Here is a 16,515-nt window from a genome sequence, read left to right as displayed (position 1 = left end):
ATGATCTTGATATAAATCTGCCCAGGGCTGCTATCCGCCCTATTAATCGCTGCACGGCCTTTACATTGTTTACCATCGTAATTTCTTCGATGTCCTTAATTTTGTCGGGGTTAATCTCGATCCCCCTGTTCGATACCATGAAGCCCAGGAATTTGCCCGAACCCACCCCAAAGGCACAATTTTTGGGGTTGAGCTTCATGTTGTAATTTCTGAGGATGTTGAATGTTTCTTGCAAATGAGTTAAATGGTCCTCTGCGCGCAGGGACTTAACTAGCATGTCATCAATATATACTTCCATTGATTTTCCTACTTGATGCTCGAACATTTTATTAACTAGGCGCTGGTACGTTGCTCCTGCGTTTGTTAGCTCGAAGGGCAATACGTTGTAGCAGTAGGTACCATACTTCGTGATGAATGAGGTTTTCTCCCTGTCCTCGGGGTTCATCTGGATTTGATTATACCCCGAGTAGGCATCGAGAAAGGTGAGGGTCTCGTGGCCGGCCGTAGCGTCGAATAGACGATCGATGTTAGGCAGTGGAAAGGAATCTTTGGGACACGCCTTATTTAGGTCTTTATAATCTAAGCACATTCTTAACTTGTTTCCCTTTTTAGGTACCACTACTACATTGGCCAGCCATTCGGGGTATTTTACCTCTCTAATGGATCCTATTTTAAGAAGTTTTGTTACCTCTTGTTTGATGAAAGCATGTTTTACCTCAAACTGTGGTCTTCTCTTTTGCTTTACAGGTTTAAATTTGGGATCAACGCTCAGTCTATGGGAGGTTATTTCTGGCGGAATTCCTGTCATATCTAAGTGGGACCAAGAAAAACAGTCGATATTGTTAGTAAGAAATTGAATGAACCCTTTCCCAAGTTCGGGGGTTAGCCCCGTTCGCAGATATACCTTACGGTCTGGGAGGTATTCGATCAAAATGGTCTGCACCAGTTCTTCGACTGTTGACTTAGTTGCGTCCGATTCTTCGGGTGCGACGAAGGTTCGAGGGGTGGAGTAGTCTTCTTCGTCGTCCTCGGGGGCCTGAGTGTTCCTAGGCTTGTCCGAATTCGGGTTCGTGGGGATCGGCACCTCGTGGCAAACCGCAAACATTTCCTTCGCCGCCCGTTGTTCTCCATATATGGTCGTTACGCCGTCCTTTGTAGAAATTTTATCATCTGGTGCAGGGTTGATGGCACTGCCCTCATGTTGTGTATCTAAGGCCTGCCGAGCAATGCATTATACCTCATGTCGCCATTAGTGACTTGGAATTCGGTGCTCTGAACTGCACCGGACATGTCGATTGAAGGGGTGACCTCTCCTTTTGTTACCTTGCCGATTATGTTAAAGACGTGAAGGACTCGAGAGATGGGAATAACTCGATCGAGCAGCCCCAGTCGTCCTACTACCTCTGATCTCATTATGTTGGTCGAACTGCCTGGGTCCACGAGCACACGTTTTATCTTGGTGTTGTTCGAAAGAAATGAGATTACCAATGTGTCATTGTGCGGTTCTGTCATGGCCTCGAGATCCTCCTTGCTAAACGTGAGGGTGTCTTTGGATATGCTGTTTCGGGTCGGCCCTTCTTCTGTAGTGGATGTTCTCGTCCGCTTGAACATGGGCCCTTGGGAGATGTCGGTCCCTCCAATAATCATACGGACGTCGTGTCGCCTTAGAGTTTTCACATTTAAAACCTTAGGGGTACGTCTAGAATCAACTATAGGTACAGGTCCTAACTCCCTCCAGGACCATTAAGAAGGGACGGGTAGCAGCACGGAATAAGAATCTGTGACCAACACTCGCTTTGCATGACCAATAAGGGGATGGGAAGGGTAGACATGGATATGATGATCGGTGCGCTAATGCTACGCGTAGCCCCTTTCTAAGGAGTGATTACCGGGCATTGTACTGATGTGATCCTATAGGCTAACCGAACTAGGACACCCCTTTACATTCACAAATATACTTAGATTGTACTTTTCTTTTTTTCAAAATCTAGCTTCTCATTAACTATTTTTTTTTAAACATCTGTGTATTTAAACCCCCTACTATTTGAGCCATACTTGTTTATTTGCTAATTGTACAAATCTACAAAAAACTGTTTGGCCGGGAACCACACTAGTGGATCCTGAGGGGTTCCTAACACCTTCCCCTTAGGATAGTTTCAAGCCCTTACCCTGTCTCCGGTTACCAAACGTTGTTATAAATGAACCCTATATGTGCCCTAACGCACCTTAAATCGATAGGTGGCGACTCTTCAAAATTGCAAGCCCCTTTCCCAAAAGGATTGAGTTGTCTTAACCAAAATGTCATGAACCGATTTCGCGAGAAAAAGGAGGGCGCGACAACAATCCTAGTAAAAATCTAGCTACTCATGCTTGAAATTGAAGAAATAGAAGAAGAGATGCTAATTAAACTCATATTGCAAAATCAAAATGACAAAATCTATGTTAAAATTACCCAAAATATGAAAAAATACTAAAAGAAGTAAAGAGAAACGACTACTGTAGCTGCTGATGTCAAAATTGTCCTAAAAGTTTGAAACTTGTCCATTTATACAGGGCTGAAAATTTCAGACAAAAATGCCATTCGAGAGATTCTGCGGCCGCACAATTCCATGTGTGGTCCGCAGAATTCTTCACTTGACAGGAATCTTGACGTTGCAGTCACATAATTCTGACTTGCGGCCGCATGGACCTCTTCCTGCGGTCCACACAATTGTAATTCCGCCGCATCTTGCTCTTCTATGGTCCGCAATTTTATATCTGTAGCCATTTAACTCTTCTTCTGCGGCCGCACAATCCTTGTGCGGTCCGCACTTATGATGAACATGGATTGCATACTCTCTGAACTTTGCTCCTGGCACATATTTTGCTGCCGCACAATTCATGTGTGGACCGCACTTTGCAACTTTTTCTGCTGGCCTTTCCTTCACACTCTGCGGTCGCAGATGATATTCTGCTGTCCGCATTTATGAGCTTCTGTACCTTTTGTGTCCTTGAATTCAGATTACTCCTTCATGAGTAGGATTTCATTTCGGGAGTTCACTTTCCAATATTCTTACAATTAAGCACATTTCATCAATTTTTGGGAACACCATTGAACGCTTTTAGACTAAAACAAAATCCAAAAGGCGCTAACAAGTAGTCAAAATCCTCACTTATCAAGATACAACTCGTACAACAGCTAGAGCAGCACCTGCAGTTCCATCAGTTGCTCCAGCTCAGGAGTAGGTACTAGATACAGTTGAGCCGATACCAGCTCAGGCACCGGCTGCGCGCTTTGTGATTCTAGGCCTTCAAGAGGCATTAGCTTCAAATTTTGATTATGTGTACCAGCCTTGCTCGGGCGATTTCTGTTCCAGCCGCAGCAGCCACTTCCAGGCCGGGGGATGTACTCAGACTCCCGCTGCTGGTACACCAGAGCAGGTGATACAGGGACTATAGACATCAGGGGTACTACCAGCCCAGCAGGCTACCATTGCTTAGGCCCAGGTGGGTCGTTTATGACTGATGACGAGCAGAGGAGACGAGAGGTTTGGGAGGCTCCAGCCGCCATCATTCATTTAGGCTGAATTTGAGGATGCCCAAGACTTTTTGGATAGGGGCAGTGGATTTTTCACACTGCAAGTATTCTGGAGACCAGTGGGGTCTCAATCACTACATTTTAGTTTACTAGGGCTGCCTTTAGATGGTGGGAGGCCTATGAGAGGCGCAGGTCGATCGGTGCAACACCACTTACAAGGCATGAGTTCTCCATTCTCTTCTTGGAAAAGTTCGTGCCACAGTCTTGTAGGGAGGAGCTGCGCAGACAATTTGAGAAGCTTCGTTAGGATGGCATGTTTGTGACACAATATGAGATGAGGATTTCAGAGTTGGACCGTCACGCAGTTTGGTTGGTTCCCACTGACAGAGAGACGATTAGGAGGTTCATTAATGGCTTCACCTATCAGATGTGGTTGCTTATGACACGGGAGAGGCTATCTGATGCTATGTTCGATGAGGTGGTTGATATTGCTCGGTAGATAGAGATGGTCCATAGTGAGGAGCGTAAGGAGAGAGAGGCCAAGAGGCCTCGTGGTTCGGGTGATTTCAGTGGTCTTCCTTCTGGAGGGGCAGTCCCACCACAGCAGGGGTCGTCCTTATAGGCCCGCTCAAATGACTCGTCCAGTTCATCGTGGTGCATCATCTGGCCATGGTTCATACAGTGCCCACCAGGGTCAGTCATCTCTCAGTGCCTTTCCAGCTCAGAGTTCATCCTGTGCTCCTTCAATTCAGGGTTCATTTGCACCGGGTTCATCTAGCGTGTATTCTGGTTCTCGGGGCCGGATCCAATTTCCACCACCATTATCGGATCGGAGTTGTTACAAGTGTGGGGAGCTTGGTCAGATCAGGAGGCAGTGTCCCCGCTTCTTGGGAGGCCCAGTTCAGCAGAGTAGTCAGACTACGACTTCAGCACCAGGCACTTCACCACTCGCCTAACTAGCTCGAGGTGGGGCCCAGACAGCTAGAGGTCACCCTAAAGGGGAAGGCTGATCGGGTGGCGGTCAGGCCCGATTCTATGCTATCCCTACCACACCGGATGCTGTTGTTTCAAACATAATGATCACAGGTATTATCTCAGTATTCCACAGGGATGCCTCTATATTATTTGACCCTTATTCCACTTATTCGTATGTATTGTCGTATTTTGCTCATTGTCTGGATATGCCCCAGGAGTCCCTAGTTTTATCTGTTTATGTATATATGCCAGTGGGCGATACTATTGTTGTGGACCATGTATATCGGTCATGTGTAGTGACGATTGGGGGATTAGAGACTAGAGTAGACCTCTTATTGCCTAGTACGGGTGATTTGGACGTGATCATGGGTATGGATTGGTTTTCTCCGTGTCATGCTGTTTTGGATTGTCACTCTAAGACCGTAACGTTGGCAATGCCAGGGTTGCCAAGGATTGAGTGGAGAGGTTCCCTAGACTATGTTCCCAGTAGAATGATTTTATATTTGAAGGCCCAACGGACAGTTGGGAAGGGGTACTTATCTTATTTAGCCTTTGTGAGGGATGTTGGTGCTGATACTCCTACTATTGATTCTATTCCGGTGGTGCGAGACTTTCTGGATGAGTTTCCTGGAGACCTGTCGGGCATGCCAAAGAAACCTCCCTAACTCAGAAAGGCCCAGACTGCGCTGAGGATAGAATGGCACTTTACAAATAAGAAGAGGGGCAATAGGGATATTGACTTTGGTATTGACTTGGTACTGGGCATTCACCTCATTTCTATTCCTCCATATCGTATGGCACCAGCTGAGTTGAAGGAATTGAAAGAGCAGCTGTAGGAACTTCTTGATAAGGGAATTATTAGGCCTAGTGGGTCGCCTTGGGGTGCACCGATTTTGTTTGTGAGGAAGAAGGATGGTACTATGCTGATGTGCATCGACTATAGGAAGTGGAACAAAGTTACAATCAAGAACAAGTGTCCTTGCCACGTATTGATGATTTATTCGACCAGCTTCAAGGAGCGAGGGTGTTCTCTAAGATTGATTTGAGGTCGGGGTGTCACCAGTTGAAGATTCGGGACTTGGATATTCTAAAGACATCATTCAGGACCTATTACGGTCATTATGAGTTTATTGTGATGTCTTTTGGGATGACCAACGCTGCAGTCGCCTTCATGCATCTGATGAATAGTATATTTCAGCCTTATCTCGACACTTTTGTCATATTATTCATTGATGATATCCTAATGAACTCACGTAACCAGGAGGAGCATGCCTAGCATTTGAGGATTGTGTTGCAGCGGCTGAGGGAGGAGAAGATTGATTCCAAGTTCTCCATGTGTGAGTTCTGGCATAGTTCGGTGGCATTCCTAGGGCAAGTGGTGTCCAGTGAGGGGATTAAGGTAGATCCAAAAAAGATAAAGGTGGTTCAGAGTTGGCCCAAGCCATTCTCAGCTACCGTGATTCGAAGCTTTCTCGGCTCGGAAGGTTATTATCGCTGCTCCGTGGAGGGTTTCTCATCTATTGCATTTCCTTTGACCAAATTGAACCAGAAGGGTGCTACTTCAAGTGGTCGGATGAGCGTATGGAGAGCTTTCAGCAGCTCAAGACTCTCTTGACTACATCTCCAGTTATAGTTCTACATTTAGTATCTGGTTCTTATACAGTGTACTGTGATACTTCTCATATTGGCATTGGGTGTGTCTTTATGCAAGAGGGTAGATTGATCGCTTATGCTTCACAACAGTTGAAGCCTCATGGGAAGAACTACCCTGTTCATGATTTGGAGTTGGCTTCCATTGTTCATGCATTAAAAATTTGGAGGCACTATCTCTATGGCGTGTCTTGTGATGTATTTACAGATCATCGGAGTCTGCAACACTTGATCTAATACAAGGATCTAATTTTAAGGCAACGGAGGTGGTTGGAGCTGCTAAAGGACTATGATATTACTATTTTGTATCATCATGGGAAGGCTAATGTGGTGGTTGATGCCTTGAGCAGAAAGGCGGTGAGTATGGGTAGCCCTGCATTTATTTTTGCTAGAGAGAGACCGCTTGCAGTTGATGTTCAGGCCTTGGCCAGCCAGTTTGTGAGATTAGATATTTCGGAGCCCAGTCGGGTTCTAGCTTGTGGGGTTTCTCGACCTTCCTTATATGATCGCATCAGAGAGCTCCAGTATGATGATCCCCATTTGCTTGTCCTCAAGGACACCGTTCAGCACGATGATGACAAGGATGTTACTATTGGGGATGATGTGATGTTGAGGATGCTGGGTCGGATTTGTGTGCCTAATGTAGATGGGCTACGTGAGTTGATTCTTGAACAGGCCCATAGTTCGCGATATTCCATTCATCCTAGTGCCGCAAAGATGTACCGGGACTTGAGGCAGCATTATTGGTGGAGGATAATGAAGAAGGATATAGTGGGGTTCGTAGTTCGGTGCCTAAACTGTCAGTAGGTGAAGTATGAGCATCAGAGATCGGGTGGTTTGCTTTAATGGCTTGAGATTCTGGAATGGAACTGGGAGCGTATCACCAAGGATTTTTGTAGTCTGGCTCCCACAGCCTTTGAGGAAGTTCGATGCTATTTGGGTGATTGTGGATCAGCTGACCAAGTCTGTGCACTTCATTCCAGTTGGGACTACTTTTTCTTCGGGGTGGTTAGCTGAGATTTACATCCACGAGATTGTTCGCCTTCACGGTGCGCCAGTGTCCATCATTTCAGATCGGGGCATGCAATTTACATCGGAGTTTTGGAGGGCCGTGCAGCAAGAGTTGGGCACCTAGGTTTAGTCGAGTACAGCATTTCACCCTTAGACGGACGGACAGTTTGTGTCATGACCCAAACACCGCACTGGTCGTGATGGCGCCTCTCGTGAAGACGAGGCCAGCCAACTAACCCAACTCGTCTTTTCAAAAATAATTTAAACACGAATAACAGCCAAAATGTGACTTAATAAAATAAATTAACGGAATTACAACCCCACACAGCCCAAACCGGGGTGTCACAAGTCACGAGCATCTATAAGAATGTAATTACATTGACAAGTCTAGAAATACAATGAACATGAATAATGAATAACATAGAAAGAAACGGTGCTGCGAACGCTGGCAGTCACCTCACTAAACTACTACAGCTCTGTCTCCAAACAGCCAAGACCCGCTACCTGGTGAATAAATACCTGCAACTGCACACGAGGTGCAGGGAGTAAAGTGAGTACTCTAACTCAGTGAGTAATAAAGGTAAATAACAAGTGAGCGGTAAGAAATCACGTATGTCACGTCATCGTGCTATATAGAAGTAGTGTAAAACCTTTTGAGGAAAACAGTGAAGCTGTGAAATCCTTGGAAATATCTTAGCTCAGTTTAAAACTTCTTTGAAAATGACTTTTTCTACAGTATGCAAATGAATGCAATTCGAATAGTGCAGATAAGCACAGAAGTCCGCCCCTCGGGCACCATACTCAATTAACAAATAATGTCAGGCAATCCGTTAGATATCTCATGAAGTAGCACAACAACAGGTAAGGCAGGCAAATAAAATAAAGTAAACACACAGAACAGTACTAGTACCGCTGCGGCGTGCAGCCCGCTCCACATACCGCTGCGACGTGCAGCCCGATCTGTTTATCGTCGACGGCGCTCACTGGGGGTGTGCAGACTCCGGGAGGGGCCCTTTACGGCCTAATCGCAATAATAAGCCATCTCGTGGCATCAACTAGGCCCTCGGCCTCATATCAATATCAATATTATACCACTGCGGCGTGCAGCCCGATCCTATACTCAGTCCAAAAATCACATAAGCCCCTCGGGCACAATCATATAGAAATATGCAGCCCAAACTTCATTAAAAATATAAATTAATTTTCAAGTTTAAGAAAAGGTGGCTGAGTTTGCAAAACAGTATTAAATATTAGGACTGAGTTCAATGATATGTAAAAATGGTAAGAAACCAGTAATAACAATCCCTGAAGGATTCAATCAATTGGCACGAAGCCCAAATATAGCAATCAGCTCAATTAAAATGATAATAAGTGAATTTCAGTCAAATACGCAGTATATTCATCTACCGGGACGGACCAAGTCACAATCCCCAACGGTGCGCTACCCCACGCTCGCTACCCGGCATGCAAGTCACCTCAATAGCACTACGATGTGCAAATACGAGGTTTCAAACCCTCAAAATATCATTTACAATATTTACTCACCTCGAACCGGCGAAATCTCTAGCTCGCGACGCCTTTGCCCCTCAAATCGGCCTCCACGCGCGTCGAATCTATCCAAAACCACAACGAATACGTCACAATATGCCAATGGAACAATACCCAATCGAAAATTATTAAAAATCTCGAAAAATTGGCAAAACGCGAGCCCCGGGACCACTTCTCAAAAATCAGAAAATTTTACATCAACGGGTTCCTCATCTCGCCACGAGTCTATACATATAAAGATTACCAAAATCGGAGTCCAAATGACCCCTCAAATCCCCGTTCTTAACTCTCTTAAGTTCAAGCCCTAACCTCCATTCTAACTCCTTAATTCCTTAGTTTTTCAGTCTAAATTCACAATAAAAACGTGTTTTTAGTTCATAGGACTTACCTCCAATCAATCCCCGTCGAAACTCTCCTCAATTCCCGTTCAAAAGCTCTCAAGGATGCCCAACAATGTTGAAAATAAGACTTAGTTCGCGGATGAAATGTTAATAAAAACCCTTCTGTCCAGCTGCCCTTCCTTCTACGCGATCGCAGCCCCAGGATTGCGATCGCATTGAACAAAATTTCCAGCTCCATTTTTAACACTATGCGATCACATAAACATCCCTGCGAACGCAATGACCAAACACTTTACCTTACGCGATTGCAGACGCACCCACGCGATCGCGGTGAACAAAATCCAAACTCCCAAGATTCCTCTATGCGATCGCAATAACACTCCTGCGATCGCACTGCATGAACTCTTGACCCTACGCGATCGCGAACACTACACTGCGATCGCATAGAGCAACTGGACAGCCCCCAAATATCCTTCTATGCGATCGCAAAGCCTCTCCTGCGACCGCATAGAGCAACACTCTGCAGCACTGACCTGCAATTTTCTGCAGCATCCAAAGTCCCAAAAACCTTCCGTTGGCCATCCGAAATCACCCGAGGCCCCCGAGACCTCAACTAAAAGCATCAACGCATCCTCAAACATCATTCAAATATGCTCCAATCATCAAAACACCTCAAACAACACCAAAACACCAAATTACATCGGATTCAAGCCTAAGTTCTTCTAAAATTTCCGAAACACGCATTTGATAAAAAACCCAACCAAAACACCTCCGAATGATCTGAAATTTTGCACACACATCCCAAATCACCTAACGAAGCTACGGCAACTCTCGGAATTCCATTCCGACCCTTGGATCAAAATCTCACCTATCAACCGGAAATCGCCAAAATACTAACTTCGCCAATTCAAGCCTTATTCTACACCGGACCTCCAAAGTTACTTCCGATCACACTCCTAAGTCACAAATCACCTGAAGAAGCTAACCAAATCATAAGAACTCCGATCCGAGCTCATATACAAATAAGTCAGCTCTTGGTCAAACCTTCAAATTCAAAGCTTTCAACTGAAACTGTTCTTTCAAATTCATTCCAAATTTTCCTGAAAACCAAAACCAACGATCTACATTAGTCACGTACATAACACGGGGCAAGTCATGCCCGAGAACTGGAGATCAAAGTGCAAAAGCTCAAAACGACCGGTCGGGTCGTTACATCCTCCCTCACTTAAACATACGTTCGTCCTCGAACGTGCCCAGAGTTGTTCCAAAAGCAAACCAATTGCCGAATAACCTTACCATGCATATACCCGGGGGTCATCCCACGTCACCCTATCTCATATAGGTCGGATAACACAATGTAACTGAACTTTCACAATCCAACCTAGCACATAAACCTTAGAACCACATTTCCACTTCTGAAATCATATATAAGACCAGAATCTCACATCTATACTTTGAATAAGTCCGAACAAGCTGTATTAACCCATACCTACAACCTCAGGTGCAATTATATGACATACCACATAACTCAAATACATGTAGCGATAACTTCCATTCACAGCAGCTGTACGCAACAACCGAATACGAGTAGAAAACCTCTTATCAACTAAAGTCTCATTCCAACACTTTAATATACTGCCAATGATAATGAAACACGCAATAAGCCATAACCATTTCCCAGATCAACCATTCATGAAGCCACTTCTCTTTTGGCAAATACCAAAGCAAATTTCTGAGCCAAAGCTCGATATTATCCTTCCAACATGCTGAAATCGAATCCGTTCGTATTCATTAATGATCCCAACGATCTCCTCTAATCCAACACGCTACTCTGGTGACATGACACATCAATACAGGACTAAGCCACAACTTGCGCAAAACGCGCACCAATAAGCAACAGTCCGAACATACTCAAATCATGAAAATGACTCCAATGAAAGAGTTGTACCTCAAGCTCACCAGTACCATCACATCACAAGACTGAGAACCCGTCTCCCATCATAGAAACAGAACACAGGAATCTAACTCTCCGGATCATACATCCACATAACTTCGCTCCAATGCTCGACCTCATCCAAACGCTAGTCCACATGAAACACATCAAGTCCCTATGCTCCAAAATCGACAACCATGCGCAATATGATGTCTAAAACCAAAACAATCATCATAACCACCGCGAAGCAATTTACATACATTACACATACCCGAAAGGACATAACCGATACGCCATCCACCAAGCAACCAGTACTCTTCCCGCTCGAATTCCACTATGAGACCCCAATGGAACCGCACCACTTGTGCCTATAACCAACAAATCCTAACGTCTCACAACACGGAAAGATAACTCATAGATCCCCCTAATTGCTAATAGCTCATTAACAACCGAATCAATACATCCCTTGCCAGCAGCAACTCGAAGTCAACAAGCCGTCTCGATGCCGGACACATACCCATATAGATCTCCCAATGGACCACACATTAACTCTAGTTACCCACAATAGATAAATAATCCGTCGAAGGTTCACAATGACTGAATCATAGCGTATACTAACATCTGACTAACTTACCCACATTTTGTCATCCACCACCACGAGCTAATCTGTATATGAGAACTTACAGTCTCCAAGTCCATAAAACACACGAATTACCATATCTGATCCTAATTCCGCCACTCGCATATATAACTCACCTCTAGAACTCAATCTTTCCATGAGAGATACTCTAAGATTCTTCTGTGCTGCCAAGCAAACTCGAATATCAGCAGCCGATCTAACAAGAAGTACTGCAATATTACCGAAGTACCACCAACTTAATCACATTGCCTCTTTCTGAAACATATACCCTCGTAAAATCACCTCAATTAGCATTACCTTTTGCTTAATCATCTGCAGATCATTTCTCAAATCATCTGAAGTTCATTTCTCCAATTATCTGAAACTGCCCGTGCTGCCTAAGAATTTATGACCTTCCATTCAAACCTGAACTGTGACCTTACACATGCCAATCTCAATCCTACACAACATATCACATGTGCCATACCATCCCAGGATAACACGAGAACTTCATATCCCTTCCGAGCCACAAACATCTACGTACTCAACTAGTCAAGAACTTTCCATTGGTCCCATCTAGAAGAAACGTCACTACACATACCATGCTCCGCATGCCCATAGAAAATATACATCTCCAAACCGTGGTAAAGACCATCAAGAACTCTCCGAATTCCATTTGCACAAATTAAACTGCCAAGATTGAATCCTTCTAACTAGACCAAGCTAAGCAAGCCATCAAAACCTAAGAGCAGTGCTGCAGAATACCTGTAAGAACTCATTACCTCGAACACATACAAAGAATTAATCATATCCTTTCCATACCGATTCGGTCTACTATCAAGCTACTCCATCCATCTAAATTTCCTTCTGATTCATCTTCAACTTGATATTTCCCCTTGCTGTAGCACCACAATTCCTCAACTCAGGCTTACCACACGAGACCCAAGCATAAGACCACACTGTCTAAGACCCATAAGCCACTGAATACTCTCTCAGATATTCCCATAAACACCACATTCCAGAATACTTTACTCTGAAGAACTTCTTGCGAATCTAAATCCGTTACCTTTACTTTCCTAATACTGATACATAGAATCACATAATTAACATAAAAATACCACAAGTCTTGACCTCTTCCAATGAAAACACAGCCTCTAACCACATACACAACCTTAAGATACCCGATTGTTCCCTGTAGAATCTTGAACACATTGGAACCATTCTCGAAAGTCATTCACTCTTTATTCAAACTGCAACTTACCTGACCTAACGAACAAAACCACCCGTGCCTCATTGGCATTCCCGTACCGCAAAATGAAATCCTCATCCTAGTACAACCAAGCAACTTCCTGCTCTATGCGCCGAGCATTCTTTACCAACAACACTCTAGACATTTCGTGATTCTCATACCTTATGAAGCATAATATAACCTTTGTCAAAATTTTCCTTTACTCTAGCCATAACTAATTCACTTGCATGCCCCAAACTGGAACCAACATAGCACCTAACCGTGCAATCAACTGCTCACAGCAGACTCCCCCACTTGGCTCGAAGCCATAGATCAAGATACGCTCAATAACTCATAACACTTTTACTCTATTGATGGCACCATACCATAGCGAGATTAAACTCAAATCATTTATAAGTTTGTGAAAACACAGATCATCTAGTACTGTAAAACTTCTACAAACCTCGCATTCATCCCCACAACAGTTAAGCCCACTCTCTTAAGCGACCCGAAATTTCAGTTTTCAACACGTACATTTCAATTACACATGAGATCTTCTAACATACACATAGGGATTACACCACTTCATATCGCTCCGCAGGAGATAACCCACCTGCTTTGCCTCAATATAACATTTCTGTATACCTCCCACCGTCATAAACTGTCTACAGTCACTTGGTCTTCCTGAGTTCGAACTCGTACCGCAACATAAAATTTACTTCACTCCCAACTAGGAGACACAAAAAGATTCTTCATACCCATAACTCGGAGCTATACCTTCAATCGAACTGAAAATCAAGTACCTAATAGTTCTCCTATCTTCCAAAAAACCCTTCTCGTCGTTTCCAAATCATATGAATACACCTCACAGTCATAACATACTTATCACGTAGCTATTCAGTCATTACTTCCACTAACAGGGACAATACCGATCATATAGGTTCAAAATATTTGCTCACACAATCAGCACCTCGGTGCTCAAGCCATAGGCAAAGATCCGGCCTCAAGTCCTCCGGACTAGCCCAACATAGACTCACAGAGATTACATCTCGCCCCTCAATCGGGGAATCACAAGCCACCAAGGCACATCTGATACTGAGTGCTCATGCGCGCATACGAACGCGTGGAAGGAATTTCAAGAGTTTCTTTTCAAGCTGAATCAAGGACGCACGATAAGAATTCAAGAATGTGAAGTTTTCCTAAAGGTTCCGCAGCCTATCGAGGATAAATACAGACGTCTCTGTACCGATCCGCGAGACTCTACTAAACCTGCTCATGACTCGTGAGACCTAGTAACCTAGGCTCTGATACCAACTTGTCACGACCCAAACCCCGCACTGGTCGTGATGGTGCCTCTCGTGAAGACGAGGCCAGCCAACTAACCCAACTCGTCTTTCTTTTTCAAAAATAATTTAAACATGAATAACAACCAAAATGTAACTTAATAAAATTAATTAACGGAATTACAACCCCACACAGCCCAAACCTGGGTGTCACAAGTCACGAGCATCTATAAGAATGTAATTACATTGACAAGTCTAGAAATACACTGAACAGGAATATTGAATAACATAGAAAGAAAATGTGCTGCGAACGCTGGCAGTCACCTCACTAAACTACTACAGCTCTGTCTCCAAACAGCGAAGACCCGCTACCGAGTGAATAAATACCTGCAACTGCACACGAGGTGCAGGGAGTAAAGTGAGTACTCTAACTCAGTGAGTAATAAAGGTAAATAACAACTGAGCGGTAAGAAATCACGAATGTCACGTCATCATGCTATATAGAAGTAGTGTAAAACCTTTTGAGGAAAACAGTGAAGCTGTGAAATCCTTGGAAATATCTTAGCTCAGTTTAAAACTTCTTTGAAAATGACTTTTTCTACAGTATGCAAATGAATGCAATTCGAATAGTACAGATAAGCACAGAAGTCCGCCCCTCGGGCACCACACTCAATTAACAAATAATGTTAGGCAATCCATTAGATATCTCATGAAGTAGCACAACAACAGGTAAGGCAAGCAAATAAAATAATGTAAACACACAGAACAGTACTAGTACCGCCGCGGCGTGCAACCCGCTCCACATACCGCTGCGGCGTGCAGCCCGATCTGTTTATCGTCGACGGCGCTCACTGGGGGTGTGCAGACTCCGGGAGGGGCCCCTTACGGCCCAAGTGCAATAATAAGCCATCTCGTGGTATCAACTAGGCCCTCGGCCTCATATCAATATCAATATCATGCCACTGCGGCGTGCAGCCCGATCCTATACTCAGTCCAAAAATCACATAAGCCCCTCGGGCACAATCATATAGAAATATCAGCCCAAACTTCATTAAAAATATAAATTAAGTTTCAAGTTTGAGAAAAGGTGGCTGAGTTTGCAAAACAGAATTAAATACTAGGACTGAGTTCAACAATATGTAAAAATGGTAAGAAACCAGTAATAACAATCCCTGAAGGATTCAATCAATTGGCACGAAGCCCAAATATAGCAATCAGCTCAATTAAAATGATAATAAGTGAATTTCACTCAAATACGCAGTATATTCATCTACCGGGACGGACCAAGTCACAATCCCCAATGGTGCTCTACTCCACGCTCGCTACCCGGCGTGCAAGTCACCTCAATATAGCACTACGATGTGCAAATACGGGGTTTCAAACCCTCAAAATATCATTTACAATCATTACTCATCTCGAACCGGCAAAATCTCTAGCTCGCGACGCCTTTTCCCATCAAATCGGCCTCCACGCGCGTTGAATCTATCCAAAACCACAACGAATACGTCACAATGTGCCAATGGAACAATATCAAATAAAAAATTATTAAAAATCTCGAAAATTTGGCAAAACCCGAGCCCCGGACCCACTTCTTGAAAATCAAAAAATTTTACATCAACGGGTTCCTTATCTCTCCACGAGACTATACATATAAAGATTACAAAAATCGGAGTCCAATTGACCCCTCAAATCCCCATTCTTAACTCTCTTAAGTTCAAGCCCTAACCTCCATTCTAACTCCTTAATTCCTTAGTTTTTCAGTCTAAATTCACAATAAAAATGTGTTTTTAGTTCATAGGACTTACCTCCAATCATTCCCCGTCGAAACTCTCCTCAATTCCCGTTCAAAAGCTCTCAAGGATGCTCAATAATGGTGAAAATAAGACTTAGTTCGCGGATGAAATATTAATAAAAACCCTTCTGTCCACTGCCCTTCCTTCTACGCGATCGCAGCCCCAGGATTGCGATCGCATTGAACAAAATTTCTAGCTCCATTTTTAACACTACGCGATCGCATAAACATCCCTGCGATCGCAATGACCAAACACTTTACCTTACGCGATTGCAGACGCACCCACGCGATCACGGTGAACAAAATACAAACTCCCACAATTCCTCTATGCGATCGCAATAACACTCCTGCGATCGCACTGCATGAACTCTTGACCCTACGCGATCGCAAACACTACACTGCGATCGCATAGAGCAATTGGCCAGCCCCCAAAAATCCTTCTATGCGATCGCAAAGCCTCTCCTGCGACCGCATAGAGCAACACTCTGCAACACTGACCTGCAATTTTCTGCGGCATCCAAAGTCCCAAAAACCTTCCGTTGGCCATCCGAAATCACCCCGAGGCCCCCGGGACCTCAACCAAAAGCATCAACGCATCCTAAAACATCATTCAAACTT

This window comes from Nicotiana attenuata, chromosome 6, assembly GCF_001879085.1.
Source record: "Nicotiana attenuata strain UT chromosome 6, NIATTr2, whole genome shotgun sequence".
Lineage (NCBI taxonomy): Eukaryota > Viridiplantae > Streptophyta > Magnoliopsida > Solanales > Solanaceae > Nicotiana > Nicotiana attenuata.
The sequence above is the reverse complement of the archived record's forward strand: the minus strand, read 5'-3'. Positions refer to the sequence as shown.